The sequence below is a fragment of the Mobula birostris genome, chromosome 17 (assembly GCF_030028105.1).
Source record: "Mobula birostris isolate sMobBir1 chromosome 17, sMobBir1.hap1, whole genome shotgun sequence".
NCBI classification, from domain to species: Eukaryota; Metazoa; Chordata; class Chondrichthyes; order Myliobatiformes; family Myliobatidae; genus Mobula; species Mobula birostris.
In genome coordinates, this window is record NC_092386.1 from 22706350 (window position 1) to 22723321 (window position 16972).

Here is a 16972-nt window from a genome sequence, read left to right on the forward strand (position 1 = left end):
CATAGGCATAGATTAGCCCATGTTTCCATTCATCTCATGGAGCTAACTTGGCTTAATAGATACTGCTCCAAAAATTTAGAATGCCTACCAAAGACTTTCGCCGAAATGCTTCCTTTTCATGGACTTCATTCGATCTTTGACTCAGCACTACTGACAGGGCTCGACTTTGTGAAGCTGAGATGGTAGGTCTGATTCTCCTCTTGCCCAACTATAAGCCACTGATGCCACAAACCAATTCCCTTCAATCCATTCCCTTGCCGTTCCAGTAACTGGACTGTTGCTGTGCAGGAAAAGGTGAAGTGGAGTGCTCTTCTGCAACAGGGCTTCCTTTCTCACCACAGGAAAGAAACCTTGAAAGAAATGGAGAACATTAGATTGTCTTGCAGCAATAATCACCAGGAAATATTTATTCTCAGCACTAAGCCTGCCTTTTATCTGCAAACACAAATGTATGCTCTTCTGCAACCTTCATTTTCTTGTGAGCACTGACTTGCATCTTCTAGGTTCTTGAGCTTAAGTTGGAACTGAAGATGCCACAGCCAGACATTTGCACAAGACAAGGTTTTCAATGAAAGCTGTAATGACTCATGAAGACATCCAGGTCACAGCAAAGAATAACTTCACAGAATTTAGGATCCTTATGCTCAGAGTTCTGCATTACACTTCACAAACATCTTTAATTATTGATCTCTTTATGATAGTTGTACAGAATTGATATCTCATTAGATGATTAGCTTGGTTGTCTGTCATAAGCAAGATTACATATATTGGATTACATATATAAACAAAAGTGCTGATAAAGGACTATTGATCTGTCAACATATACATCAAGGAAAACATTGACATATGGGTAGCACATGCATTTACTTTTAATTTAAAGGTGGTGACTCCCTTTTCAAGTTCAACTCTGATATGTACTTTGGCCAATGTTTGCATCTGGCTAATAGTAATGATTAATAACAGCTTGGGTGGTACAGCAGTTAGCACGACACTATTACAGCTAGGAGCATTCCGGAACTCGGAGTTCAATTCTGGTGCCGCTCTGACAGGAGTCTTTGTACATCCTCCCTTGAAATGCAGTGGTTTTCCCCGGGTGCAGTGGCTTCCTCCCACAGTCCAAAGATGTACCAGGTAGGTTAATTGGTCATCATAAATTGTCCCATGATTCGGTTCGGCTAATCAGGGTTGTGGGGTTGTTGGGGCAGTATGGCCCAAAGGGCCTACTCAGCTATGCACTGCTCAATAAATTAATTAATGAATGCTCTAGTCTATGATTTTGCTTGAAAATGGGCACTTATAATGACAGATATGCTATTTGCAATTCAAAACACCTATACTGATGAGCAAGCTGCAATAAGATGCAATTAGCTCATACCCAGCTGCCCCTGGTAATGCTCCACTTCTGGTGCCTGAGGAAATCACTACTCCATTTTTCCCTCCTCCAGGGGTGTCTCAAAGTTGGTGTCTTTGGTCTGCTGAGTCAGCCATCTGTTTTTTTTTGTGACTGTCACCTGCAATAGAGAATATTGCAAGAAGTTTTTGAATAGAAATAACATACTGTGGTCTTCTCAGGTGATTGTGTGAAACGGGTGTTAACATTCAAGATCATAGTTACCATCAAGTCCAACAAGAAAAGAAGAAATGGAGCACAGTCTGTGTGTGTGTGGGAGAGGCATGTCAATGGACGTCAGACAGACCGAGTGACACAGGGAGGAAGAGCAGTGGAGATAGGGAAATGGCAGTAAGAGAGAGAAATACAGACACAGTGCAGAAACCTGGGAAAAAGGGAGAAAGTGGCAGGACTGGAATAATACAGGTGAGAGACCATATATAAGAGATAGTGAGGTGAAAGGAAGGGTGTCAGGATATGTGTGGAGGTAAAGACAATAGATGGAAGGAATTCTCAGTTGCCAGGGCTCACCTTGTGACAATGTTAGGATATCATTTTTGCAATACTAACCAATAATGCTGAGAATGCTGCTTCTGAGACCAGTCACCTTTGGCCCAATATTGCCTGCACATTGCAACTGGAGGGCCCAAATTAGTATAATTCTGTTTCTGAAACTATATGGCATTGCACTAGGAAATCAAACAATGCTTCATTTAAATAAAACTACACTCACTATATACTATCAAGAGTGTCTAGAAGTCACACATACCACTTTACCCTGAAAACTCCTGCCTCGTCCCTGTGCCGAAGATGCTGTGCCCCAGCGGCCTCAATGACTACAGACCGGTGGCATTAACCTCCCACATCATGAAGACCCTGGAGAGACTTGTTCTGGAGCTGCTCCGGCCTATGGTAAGGCCACACTTAGATCCCCTCCAGTTCGCCTACCAGCCCTGGCTAGGAGTTGAGGATGCCATCGTCTACCTTCTGAACCGTGTCTACGCCCACCTGGACAAGCCAGCGAGCACTGTGAGGGTCATGTTTTTTGACTTCTCCAGTGCGTTCAACACTATGCACCCTGCTCTGCTGGGGGACAAGCTGACAGCGATGCAGGTGGATGCTTTCCTGGTGTCGTGGATTCTTGATTACCTGACTGGTAGACCACAGTACCTGTGCTTGCAACACTGTGTATCCGACAGAGTGATCAGCAGCACTGGGGCTCCACAGGGGACTGTCTTGTCTCCCTTTCTCTTCACCATTTACACCTCGGACTTCAACTACTGCACAGAGTCTTGTCATCTTTAGAAGTTTTCTGATGACTCTGCCACAGTTGGATGCATCAGCAAGGGAGATGAGGCTGAGTACAGGGCTATGGTAGGAAACTTTGTCACATGGTGTGAGCAGAATTATCTGCAGCTTAATGTGAAAAAGACTAAGGAGCTGGCGGTAGACCTGAGGAGAGCTAAGGTACCAGTGACCCCTGTTTCCATCCAGGGGGTCAGTGTGGACATGGTGGAGGATTACAAATACCTGGGGATAGGAATTGACAATAAACTGGACTGGTCAAAGAACACTGAGGCTGTCTACAAGAAGGGTCAGAGCCGTCTCTATTTCCTGAGGTCCTTTAACATCTGCCAGACGATGCTGAGGATGTTCTACGAGTCTGTGGTGGCCAATTCGATCATGTTTGCTGTTGTGTGCTGGGGCAGCAGGCTGAGGGTAGCAGACACCAACAGAATCAACAAACTCATTCGTAAGGCCAGTGATGTTGTGGGGATGGAACTGGACTCTCTCACGGTGGTGTCTGAAAAGAAGATGCTGTCCAAGTTGCATGCCATCTTGGACAATGTCTCCCATCCACTACATAATGTACTGGTTGGGCACAGGAGTACATTCAGCCAGAGACTCATTCCACCGAGATGCAACACAGAGCGTCATAGGAAGTCATTCCTGCCTGTGGCCATCAAACTTTACAACTCCTCCCTTGGAGGGTCAGACACCCTGAGCCAATAGGCTGGTCCTGGACTTATTTCCTGGCATAATTTACATATTACTATTTAACTATTTATGGTTTTATTACTATTTAATTATTTATGGTGCAACTGTAACGAAAACCAATTTCCCCCGGGATCAATAAAGTATGACTATGACTAAAATGATGCCAAAGAATTTCTCAGATGGAATCACTTCCATTTATAACAATCTGAGAACTGCTATGGAGTTTCTAACCAGCTTCAGTTAAGAGCCACTAAAGTTCTCAGGTTTGTGGAACAAAATTCATACACTTTTCCAGTTTGATCAATCTGCCACTGCTGTATTAAAAAAAAATTAATCTCTTCCTGAAACAGCTATAAAGTTCAAACCCTCCGATTATAAAATAAAACACAATGAGCAGTACAATGTTAAAGATCTCCACAAAATCTTATTAAATGTAGCTGAATTAAGGCAGGTCGACTCATCGTTTCTGACTGATGCTGCCCGACCTGCTGAGTTCATCCAGCGTACTGAAAGTGTTGCTTTGATCTTTTACAGCATCTGCAGATTATTTTGCATTTACAATCAACATAGCCAACTCAAAACTTATTGTATCACCTAATGGGTAACATGGGGATTTAGAAAGTAGTTTCATAAAAAGTGATGTGGAAAGTACTACATAAAAGCAAAAATTACATGTGCAATTGACAAAATTGTCTACACAAGAGTCAGAATATTCAAGAGAACCCAAAGCTATGCTCGCAGCTATTTTGCAAGATGCAGTTTGACACTTTTCATGAAATTTGGTAAAGGAACCCAACTCTAATGGAGGATCCCCACAAACTTCCTGTACCTGGTTGATTCTTCTCTATTGATATCAGTGAATGAACACCAAGTGTAGATACAAGTTACTACACTTCTTTTAGCAAGGTGTAATCAAAGAAGATTTTTAAAAATATATGCTTCAATAGCTTTACTAGGCTAAGAATTTCAGCATGTTACTAAAAGAAATTCGGAGCTTTTGATAAATTTGATCACAAAAACAGTTTAATAAAACACTTAACTTTTTGATGGTTGAGTCTCAATCTCCTGCCTAAAAAAGTCACCCATCGTTAAACTGAGTAAGAGTCCGCTGACGTGCAGGGCCTTGTTGCAGTGGATCAAGCTGGCGCCAAAGCACACTGACCATTGAGTATAAATTCTAGATTTATGTTGAAAGAAAGTTTATTTGTGATAACATGAACAACTGCTTTTTGTTTGCTCTCCAGGTACAAGTAACTAAACTTGCTCTTCAGTCCTACACATCCAAATACAGTAAAATCAATAATCCATTATGTTCTGCATTTAAGTGCTCCTGGACGATTAGATTTTCTGCATTTATTTCCTTTAACCACCAAGCACTTTGTAAAACCTAAATTTTTTTAGTTAATCAGATGTGTTTAAAAGAACGGAAGAGCCTGGAAATTGTGGTGCCCATGCAGAAAGAGGGAGTACAAGAACTCTGACCTTGCTGAGTCTGAAGAGAGCAGAGCATATGGTACCTGGTGAATAAATTGCCAAACTGTTGTGATATCTTCACAGGCAGATAATAGATTACTGGAGATCTACTGTGGTTTAACTTTTATTGTGATAGTATTCATTGCTATATTTAGAATCATCTATTACAATGACACATATTTCAGTAAGGATGAGTAGTAGATCAATAGCTTTGTGTAGCTTACATTTAACTAATCCAAAGGATGGGAAAGCGATCCATATTTTCCAGAATCTCAGGATGGACCTTCATTATCAGAAAGCAGTGCTGTGCTATGGGGATAGATTGGAAGGTAATTTTTTTTTAAATGCATAGTTAATGTATGATCCAATCCCCTGCACACTTCAAGTGCATAAATTAACCAAAACCTTGTCTATCACAGATGACGAAAGTTGGCTCTAGATTGAAATTGATATCAGATGAATACATTCCCAACCATCCTGAAGATTAACTTCACTCCACTGGGAAAGTGGGAAACATGGTAGAGGCCGAGTATAAAACTGCTATGAGAAAGACTGAGAAAAACAAAGTAATGACACACTTTGCTTTAACCAGATTATACTGGATCTGAGGTGGATTGTTCAAAGTAATGGCTTGCACCCCTATATTGAGATGTAATAGAAGATATAAATTTCTGAGGGCAATCAATTTTAAGAGTTCTTTCAACCGACAGGCTGAAAAGCTCCATCCTAGGTCGTTATCCCTGACATTCAGTTCTAACGTCAAAAAAGTCCACATATAGTTATTGATGCTGCTCCCAGGCTCTTACAAGTTGCTGCACAGTGCCTATTGTCCTTCTAGCTGGATGGAATTCAAACTGCAATCAGTGGGTGAGCTGTCTGGCCATTGAGGCAATTAAGCAGGACCCGTGGCAGACGGTATGAACAGCCACAATCAGATTAATTTAGATTAATCAGATTAACTTCCTTTCTAGAAAAAGCATGAACTAACTACGGCAGGTACCTCAAACTACGGCCAACATCATTTCAGCAAATTCCTCCAAATCCAGTGGCAGGATAAGTAAACCTGTATTACCATCTTCTAAATGAAAAATTGGAAGTATGTTGGAAATATAAAATAAAACCAGCAACTGTTTCTTTCCACAAATGCTGCCCAATGTGCTCAGTACTTCCAGAGGAAGAAATGGGCTGCTGGAGGAAATCAGTACGTCAAGTACAATCTGTACAGGGAAAGGTACAACTGGCATTTTACGCCAAGACCCTACATGCAGACAGAAAATACAAGAGAGATATACAGTACTAAGAGAAAGCTGGAGTGGAAGTGATCCAATCAATTACTTGGAACCCATTTTGCAAACCTAGATTTCCTTCAGATGTTCCCAATAATTTTAGATCTACTTCGTCACTTTCTATTCCTTAGCCCATCTATTTGAAAATAGGAATCTCACAGTTCAAACCAATAAACTTTTCTCACCAATGCCTCTTAACAGTTTAAATCAATCATATCTCGTCTAAGTAACAATCTTTCTTCTGCAACTCCAATAAATTCAACTGAGTCTCGTCACCCAACTCCGTTTCACAAAAACCTCACACTGCAAAGAATGCTTTTCAGCTAATTGTGCTTTAACCAGTTATCTGAAACAGTTTGCTCTCTATTTTTTGTTCCCTTTAACCAAACCCTTCTTAACCTTCTCTAGCATTATACAAAAGATAACTTTTCTAATTGTACTTCAGAACTAAGAGTTATGACAATCTCTGTACGTCTTTGGTGTTACTCGTAAAACAGGTGCCCAAATAAACAGAATAATTATTTGGAGACACAAGAGATGCAGTCATTGGAAAGCAGGTTCCTTGGATCTTTGATGGAGCCAAACAGGAAGGCCTGGATTTGAAAAGACTTAGGATGGTTTCCTAACGTTTAGTGTTTTTTTTTAAAAAGCTCCTGAGGCTTTCAGTTTGTTTTCATGTTTAACTACAAAAATTCTGTGTCATTTGCAAGCTTTGAAATGCTACTACTACACAAGAGTTGTATCATATGCCCTAAGTGACTAGTGAAGAACACCAGTTTAATTTCAAGACATTAACATGAATCACAATATTGAATCAAAAACTCTACATTAATATTTCAAGTTGCCTTATCTATTATATATAACTCACTTCACCAGTCTTCAATACATTAATGCCTACTAAATCTACATGATATTCCAAATATAGCACTATAATCATAACAATTACAACCAAATAACCTCAAAACTGTCCTGAAGCATTTACTGAATCATTCATAATTACTCCAGATTAATTTCCATAACTTATAATGGCAAATTGACATTGCTAATACTTTTCACATCTTAACCATCTTATGAAAATTTTAACCTATATATTCAGAAATATAGGCTCCAACAAAATTGTGAGAGTATTTCAGGTTAGCGATTTAATGATGTAGTAAACAAGTGATTTCCTTACTTTATTTTTATAAATTAGAAAATAGATTTTTTCCTATATTCAGAGCAGGCATAACAGCAGTATTGTAGATTCAGCATGGTGGTAAATAATAATGATATTTTGCTTACTAAGAATTCTGTTTGGACATGAATTACAAAAGTCAGAATGACAATGTAGCATATTGGCCTCAATGGTATTTATTTCCAAATGTGATATTTGTATTATACTCTTCTTCCAGACTTATGAAGACATGTCAGGATTTGACATTTTAATCATCTTACATTAATGTCAAGTAAAAACAACACTCATTTTGATGCCAACATCATTCCAACTTTTACTGTACTACCTATTTCAGTTTAACATTGGCATCATTCACATATGCGTAAACTTTCTGGAAGTTAAGTCACAGAAAGGCAGAAAGGTATATGCTATTTCCCATATGTCAACAACCAAGAGATTAATTCTCCCCCCCCAGTGAAAAGGAACAATAAAACAAGACATTCCTAAGTTCACAATAAAGGAAAACTTGCCAAAGGTTTAAGAAAAAATATTAACGGTGGAGTGGAGTTTGTCCTGGAAAGTGTATCTACAACCAGAAATTAGAGTCTGAAATAAGATTTGGCCATTCAAAACAGAGATGATAAGATACTTCTTCATCCAGACTGGGAGGCAGTGAGGTTAGTGCAGGGAAGTAGAGCAAATCTTGTTGAATAGTGGGCCAGGAACAAGCAGCTGAGTGCCCTATTTTTGCCTTTTCTTATGTTCTTAGGTTCAAAGCAAAGCACTTATGGAAACATTAACCTTAAAAAAAACTGGAGATCTGAAATAACAGAAAATGCTGGAAGCACTTGGCAAGTCATGTTATTTATGTGAAAGGAGAAACAGGTGTGACCTGACTTGAATATTTCCAGCATCTGCTGCTCTTTTCGATTTATATGTAAATCTTTCTCCTTCAACTTTTCCCTCACAAAAATACAATACTATCAGGTAATAAGCAGTACACATTTTAAATAGAGGAATTATCTCAGTCTCCTTAGACGTCTAGGAATGCTGGCTCCTACAAAGGTGATTTGACATTGAACTCAAATCTGTCCTTTTAAAAACACAAAGCCTGATGGAGCAGAGCAGAAATCTAATTGCATTACTGCCCTTGGGAAGGAACAGCTTACAATACAGTAAAGGTAAATATGGCAGCAGACAGAAGTCAAAACGTAACATCCCTAAATGATTTACAAGTAATTAAATAATTTTTGAAGCTCTGCCTCTTTTAAATTGAGACAAGACACCAATGGGCACACAACATATTACCTCACTGAGGCACAGCTTACCCTTACAAAACCTCATTTACCTTTTAAACATTTTTCTCATAAGCTTATTTAAATACGTTGAGAACATTCAAAAATATTTATGTACCAAAACATTTAAAATACTACAGCCAGAGATCCCAAGTTGGGGAAATTAAAACAAAGCCAGACAACACATCCAAGGTACCACCTGACTTCAAGGTTTGAACCAAATTATGTAACAATTACAAGATATCTGCACATTGGTTTTAGCTGGAGATCAACTTGTCCCCGATGTTTTGTGTCCTATATAATGCCATGAACCTTACTCGATAGAAATAACCCAACCTCATAACCAGCTAAATAAAAAAGTAAAATGAATTTCATCAGAAAGGTTCCAAAGTTCTATTTGCTTTTTCGGGCAACATCGCCTCAGCGTATCCGGGTCACGCAAAACTCATTTGGAATCGCCATTGAGACACGGCGGCCATGATCAAATTGAACAGCTATCCTGTCACTGCACAGATCTTCAAAGCGACACAATTCGGTGCAGTCGCAAGCCATTTGCGCTCATCTAAAATACGTACAGAAATAGAAACCTGTATTTTTCCACGACTGAAGTTTTATATTATGCGACACATTCCTTAGGCTCTGCTGGTAGGGGTCCAGAAGCTGAGAATAGACTAGGAATAAGTCAGATTTCTGGAATTCTGAGCATGTTACAGTGGATCATTTTTGCAGTTGTTGCGGCTCATTTAGCTATTTGGAGCAAGCATTCAATAGTAACGACAGCGGACAACCAGTTACCCTCCCCGTCCTTGTCTCCTCTTCCTGGATATCCAAGTAGCGTCACTCTTTCAGCAGAGGAAAAACACTGCGCGAGACCCGCAATAAATAATCACGTCACTGAGGAAACACCAGCCAATCAGCGCCCACCCCACAACGGACCCGGACTGGGAGAGGGAAAGTAAGATAGGGATGGAGGAAAATAGTTTGGTCGCAATAGGCAAGGTGATGAATTGTGGCTGGGAGAGATTGACTAACAGGGGGAGAGGAAAGTCAAATGAAGAGGATAATAAAAAAGCATGGAAATGGGGAGAGAGCAACTAATAGAAGTTAGGGAAAATATCGATTTCAAGAGGGAATGTCACAACACAAGGTAAAGGGCGGAGGAGTATGGATAAGGTAGATAGTCATAGTCTTTTCATCAGAGTTGAGGTGTTGAAAATTAGAAGGATAGATACATGAAACGAGGGGAGATTTAAAAGATCTGAGGTAACGTCTTCGCACAGAAGGTACTAAGTACCTCAAATGAATTGTCTCACTCTACAGCTGTTGTCATGAAGAAGGGTCTGGGCCTTAGATGTCAATTGTTCATTTCCATGGATGCTGCCTGAACTGCTGAGTTCCAACAGCATTTTGTGTGTTTCCTGCTGATGAGATTATTAACTGCCTTTCCAAACCTTGCTCTCCTTTTCTCATTATTCTATCTTTCCTATAACCTTTACCTTTTTTTGTAACCTCTTCCTTTATTACTCTTTCTCCTTGTTTCTCCCATTTTGTGGATGAGTCATATTTCAGTATATTACATCTGCACGTTTTGCCAATTTACTTGCATGCTTATTTCCTACCATAGTCCCTTTACACATCCTCTTCACTCTTCGACTCCACCTAGTTTTGTATCATCAGCAACTCCGGAAATATGATACGTGGTCTCTTCATCCAAATAGTTGATATAGATTGCAAATAGCTAGGGCCCAAGAAATGGTGCCAGAAGTATCTCATTTGTCATAGTATGCCAACCAGAGAATTCTTATTCCCCATTCCTTGCTTTTAGTCTGTTAAACAAATTGTGATTAATGCCACCACAGACAGTTCTGAAAAGTGGCCTCACATATGTAATGAACAGAAATTAATAAAAAATAGAAAGTCACTGCATAAAATGAAAAATGAAGATCTTGATTATATTCTGAAAGAGTGGATTTGTCAGCATTGGAGTGAACATATACCAATTAATGGTATGCTGATCATGAAACAAGTAAAGATCTATCATGACAAACTGAAAATTGAAGGTAGTTGTGAAAATTCAGCAGGCTGGTTGCAGAAATTTAAGAAAAGGCACAGCATTAAATTTTTAAAGATTTCTGGTGATAAAGTGTCTGTTGATTACGAAGCAGCAGAGAAATTCATTGATGAGTTTGCCAAGATTGTCGCTGATGAAGATCTAACACACTCGTCTGCAGCATCAGTACAGATGTGATAAACAAGAGTAAGACAAAGACTACTTACCAGTAGCATATCAATTCAGAGTTGGAAATGATGGCAATCACCAGCTATTATTAAATCTCATTATATGTATTTTCTAAAATCCAAAACACTTGTGGCCCCAAACGTTTCGGATCAGGGTTACTCAACCTGTACATGATATCCACTGACTCTGTTTTCTTTTCTACACGGCATGCTCCAATAGATCAGACAAACAAACTTCAGCTTACGGTTTCACGCCAATTCTGCTTTGCAATTTTATAAGTATGCCCTTTGTGCATCTTTCATTGCATCTTTCTGTATTTTCCTTATTATGTCTTTTACTCCTTCATCATTTCTTAAATAGTGAGGTCAGATAAACCACCCTTCAATTTACAATCATCATTCAAGAATCAATATCATTTTGAACAATAATAACTAAGGCCTCTTCTATCACTGTAGCTACTTCTTTCAAAAATCTGGGATGTAGATGATTGAGTCCTTGAGTTTTAGTAGCTTTCAGTCTCACAAACCTCCCTTGTACTTTCTATTTACTAATGCTAGTTTTCTTCACCTACTCATTCTCACTTGCTTTAACACAATGTGTCAATGATAAGGAAACCTGTTTTTTGCTCAAATTACTTGTGGGTCAAATATTGGCCAGACTACCAGTTTGGAAGCATAAATTGGGAACAGATGTTCTCTGGGAAATGTGGGGCAGAAATGTGGCAAATGTTTAGTGGATATTTGTGTGGTGTTCTGCAGAGGTATGTTCCAATGAGACAGAAAAAAGATGGTTGGGTACAGGAACCGTGGTGTACAAAGGCTGTTGAAAATCTAGTCAAGAAGAAAAGAAAAGCTGACAAAAGGTTCAAAAAACTAGGTAATGGCAGAGATCTAGAAGATTATAAGGCTAGCAGGGAGGAGCTTAAGAATGAAATTAGGAGAGCCAGAAGGGGCCATGAGAAGGTCTTGGCGAGCAGGATTAAAGAAAACCCCAAGGCATTCTACAAATATGTGAATAATAAGAGGATAAGACATGAGAGAATAGGACCAATCAAGTGTGACAGTGAACAAGTATGGAACCGGAGGAGATAGCAGACGTACTTAATGAATACTTTGCTTCAGTATTCACTATGGAAAAGGATCTTGGTGATTGTAGGAATGACTTACAGTGGCTTAAAAAGCTTGAGCATATAGACATTAAGAAAAGGGATGTACTGGAGCTTTTGGAAAGCATCAAGTTGGATAAGTCTCCAGGACCGGACGAGATGTACCCTAGGCTACTGTGGGAGACAAGGGAGGAGATTGCTGAGCCTCTGGCGATGATCTTTGCATCATCAATGAGGATAGGAGAGACCAGTAAGTCTTACTTCAGTGGTTGGTAAGTTGATGAAAAAGATCATGAGAGGCAAGATTTACGAACATTTGGAGAGGCATAATATGACTAAAAATAGTCAGCATGGTTTTGTCAAAGGCAGGTCATGTCTTACGAGCCTGATTGAATATTTTGAGGACGTGACTAATCACATTGATGAAGGAAGAGCAGTAAATGTAGTGTATATGGATTTCAACAAGGCAGTTGATAAGGTACCCCATGCAAGGCTTATTGAGAAAGTAAGGAGGCATGGGGTTCAAGTGGACCTTGTTTTGTGGATCCAGAATTGGCTTGCCCACAGAAGGCAAAGAGTGGTTGTAGACGGGTCATATTCTGCATGGAGGTCAGTGACCAGTGGCGTGCCTCAGGGATCTGGTCTGGGAACCCTTCCCTTCATGAGATTTTTATAAAGACCTGGATGAGGAAGTGGAGGGATGGGTTAGTAAATTTGCTGATGACACGAAGGTTAGGGGTGTTGTGGATAGTGTGGAGGGCTGCCAGAGGTTACAGCGGAACATCAATAGGATGCAAAATTGGGCTGAGAAGTGGCAGATGGAGTTCAACCCAGATAAGTGTGAGGTGGTTCATTTTGGTAGGTCAAATATGATGGCAGAATATAGTATTAATGTTAAGACTATTGGCAGTGTGGAAGATCAGGGGGATCTTGGGGCCCAAGTCCACAGGACACTCAAAGCTGCTGCGCAGGTTGACTGTATGGTTAAGAAGGCATACGGTGCATTGGCCTTCATCAACCGTGGGATTGAGTTTCAGGGACGAGAGGTAATGTTACAGCTATATAGGACCCTGGTCAGACCCCACTTGGAGTACTGTGCTCAGTTCTGTTCACCTCACTATAGGAAGGATGTGGAAACTATAGAAAGGGTGCAAAGGAGATTTACAAGGATGTTGCCTGGATTGGGGAGCATGCCTTATGAGAATAGGTTGAGTGAACTCGGCCTTTTCTCCTTGGAGTGACAGAGGATGAGAGGTGACCTGATAGAGGTGTATAAGATGATGAGAGACATTGACCATGTGGATAGTCAGAGGCTTTTTCCCAGGGCTGAAATGGCTAACACGAGAGGGCACAATTTTAAGGTACTTGGAAGTAGATACAGAGGAGATGTCAGAGGTAAATTTTTTTCGCAGAGAGTGGTGAGTGCATGGAAGGAGCTGCCGGCGGCGGTGGTGGAGATGGATATGATAGGGTCTTTTAAGAGACTCCTAGATAGGTATATGGAGCTTAGAAAAACAGAGGGCGATGGATAACCTTAGGTAATTTCTAAAGTTAGTACATATTTGGCACAGTATTGTGGGCTGAAGGGCCTGTATTGTGCTGTAGATTTTCCATGTTTCTATGCTTCTATCCTCCCTGAATTTTTTTAAGCAACCATAAATGTGTGAATTTGGCCCTGATTTCACATTTCATCAAAAAGATAGAATTCTTTTAGTTCTTCTTGGAACAGCAATCTCTACTGATGCTTCTGTATCCTGGAATTAAAATCTTAAATCTAATTTAGATGCCAGACAGCTACTAGAGCTGACAATAGTACTTGAAGTTAACCGTGAATTCACAATCTTCTGAGAAAAATGTGCAGTACCTTTCCAAACTTGACAGCATTGTTCATATTAGTTGTCTAGAAGGGTCAGAGCCGTCTCTATTTCCTGAGGAGACTGAGGTCCTTTAACATCTGCCAGATGATGCTGAGGATGTTCTACGAGTCTGTGGTGGCCAGTGCGATCATGTTTGCTGTTGTGTGCTGGGGCAGCAGGCTGAGGGTAGCAGACACCAACAGAATCAACAAACTCATTCGTAAGGCCAGTGATGTTGTGGGGGGATGGAACTGGACTCTCTCATGGTGGTGTCTGAAAAGAAGATGCTGTCCAAGTTGCATGCCATCTTGGACAATGTCTCCCATCCACTACATAATGTACTGGTTGGGCACAGGAGTACATTCAGCCAGAGACTCATTCCACCGAGATGCAACACAGCGTCATGGGAGGTCATGCCTGCCTGTGGCCATCAAACTTTACAACTCCTCCCTTGGAGGGTCAGACACCCTGAGCCAATATGCTGGTCCTAGACATATTTCATAATTTACTGGCATAATTTACATATTAATATTTAACTATTTATGGTTTTATTACTATTTATTATTTATGGTGCAACTAAGGAAAACCAATTTCCCCCGGGATCAATAAAGTATGACTATGACTATGACTACACATATGTAAAAATCTGTCTTTGGAGTGATTGCAACTGGACCACATGCTATTGCAAGCCCCTAGAGGAGATGCTGTAAAGCTTCAGGCACTACTTGGTCACAAGCAGTCAGTGAAACAGTTCAAATATAACAACACATAAATTATAGGGAACTGTTAGGAATAGAGAGGAGTTGAAGAAGTAAAAAAAAGTTGACTCTAAATGGTAACGGAAAGGAACCTACTACCTTTTAGGGTACTGGAGATAGAAAACCTCTCTTTTGCTTGTTGCATACTTAAGCACCAAGTTGAGCCATTGAAGAGCTGTAACCCTTAAGACTAGAGACAAAGAGCTGTGAAGTGGGATTAGTCTACAGCAGTGGTCCCCAACCACCGGGCCGCAAAGCATGTGCTACCGGGCCGTGAGTAAACGATATGAGTCAGCTGCACCTTTCCTCATTCCCTGTCACGCACTGTATATTGGGCTAAATTCGTTTGTCCTGTACTTCCCCCGCTAAGGTACAGCGTTCCTATGAAACCTTTTGTGCCGAAATTGCGTGAAGTGAAGAAGCAATTACCATTAATTTATATGGGAAAATTTTTTGAGCGTTCCCAGACCCAAAAAATAACCTAACAAATCATACCAAATAACACATATAACCGAAAATAAATAACACTAACATATAGTAAAAGCAGGAATGATATGATAAATACACAGCCTATATAAGGTAGAAATAATGTATGCACAGTATAGTCGGGAAGATGAAGGCAAAACCGATTAGTGGGGAAAAATTCGGCACGTACTCACATGCGCACACAGGTGCCCGCGCAAGGCTTCATGGTCATGGTAGTCTTTCCAGGGGTAAAGTGTCCCGGGATTTGACTGCTGCTTTTGTTCCTTATTTGGGAGTGAGAAAATTGGCAACCCTAACTGTTAAAGACATGTTGAGGTGAGTTTAACCCTACTTGAATATCCCCCCGCCCCCCCCCCCCCGGTTGGCTGGTCCGCAAGAATATTGTCAATATTAAACCAGTCCATGGTGCAAAAAAGGTTGGAGACCCCTCGTCTACAGTATATAACCTTTTTTATGTTGACAAAGGCACAATGTGAAATAGCATCAATTTGTGCTATAAATTTCTATGATTCTACAAAAAAGAATTTGAATTCCCAATTGTTTTTACTTTGTTTACAGATGTAATACTGTATTGTCGTCGTGGCTATCCCTCGAGGTCGAGGATGATGGTCTTCGTTCTGTTGATCTACTTATGGGCTCTCAAGTAATATTGTATACAGATAGGGTTAACCCTGTTTTTGCACATCAAGCACTGTTATTTGTCCCTTAAAACCACTACAGCTGTCACAAACAACAAATTTCCTCTAATAAATAGAAGTTGAGCTTTGTGTTTTATTTGTTGGACATCCTAAACAAAAGACCTGAGAGTCGGTATGCACAACCGCTCCTCCCTCCCCATCATCCTCAACCCAGATATCGCCCCCCCCCCACCCCAGGCTGTGTGCTGAGCCCATTGCTGTACACACATGACTGCACAGCCAAACACCGAGTAATCACATTGTCAAGTGGCCGATGACATGACAGTTGTGGGGCTCATCACCAATAACGTTGAGACAACCTTCAGAGAGGATATGGAAGGGCTTGAGGCCCGGTACCAGGCAAATAACCTCTCACTTAAAGACAACAAGACAAAGGAGATGGTTATTGACTCAAGGAGAACTCACACCATGCGAGCAGTTTCAGACTTCTAGGAGTTCTCGTGCAACCTCTCATGGTCCCAGAACATATTCTACACAATCAGGAAAGCTCACCAATGCCTCTACTTTCTGATGAGGCTGAGCAAGCCAGACTGCACATCTGTACTCACATCATTCTACAGATGTGCGTTGGAGGGCATTCTAACAAGCTACCTCACTATGTAGTACAGAAACTGCACTGCAGTGGACAGAAAGACTTTACAAAGGGTAGTCAAAACTGCCTAATACATCACTAGCACCAGCCTATTTGTTTTCAAGAACATAAGTACAGAAAGGTTCCAGAAAAGGGCCAGTAACATCATGAAGAATCTCACACACCCCGCTCATGGATTGTTGTCCTACTCCCATTATGATGCTACATAGCATCCAAGCCAGCACCATCAAACTCAACAATAGTTACTTTCCTCAAGTAGGAAGACTGACCAACACTTTCATCCACTTACCCAACCACCACTACTTTATCATTTCATGTTAGTCACCTCATGAACAACACTCCTGTGCCTAGTGTCACTTTATGGGCATACAATCAATGTATATAAGCTATCTTATGTATTTATATTTATTATGTTTTTATTATTATTGTGTTCTTTATCTTATTGTGTTTTATGTGCTGCATTGGATCCAGAGTAACATTTATAAGGACGTAGCATAAGAACATAAGAAATAGGAGCAGGAGTAGGCCAACTGGCCCGTCGAGCCTGCTCTGCCATTCAATAAGATCATGACTGATCTGGCCATGGACTCATTTCCACCTACCTGCCTTTTCCCCTCAACTCTTAATTCCCCAACTATGCAAA

At 40.5% G+C, this 16972-nt stretch overlaps 1 protein-coding gene across 11 annotated transcripts in view; it reads right to left on the reverse strand.

Annotated features, from left to right (window-relative positions):
• Positions 1-9449, reverse strand: part of pja2 (praja ring finger ubiquitin ligase 2) — a 57603-nt gene extending 48154 nt beyond the window's left edge. For 3 of the 11 annotated variants that reach the window (XR_011889508.1, XM_072281375.1, XM_072281364.1), the window contains exons 1-3: positions 9171-9449; positions 1376-1511; positions 89-350 (exon numbers count right to left, since the gene is read on the reverse strand). The gene's annotated coding sequence lies outside the window, so the exon portion shown is untranslated. The remainder of the gene's footprint in view (positions 1-88; positions 351-1375; positions 1512-9170) is intronic. The other 8 variants (XM_072281376.1, XM_072281372.1, XM_072281366.1 and 5 more) reach the window with 7 other exon arrangements.
• Positions 9450-16972: the final 7523 nt, after the last annotated feature.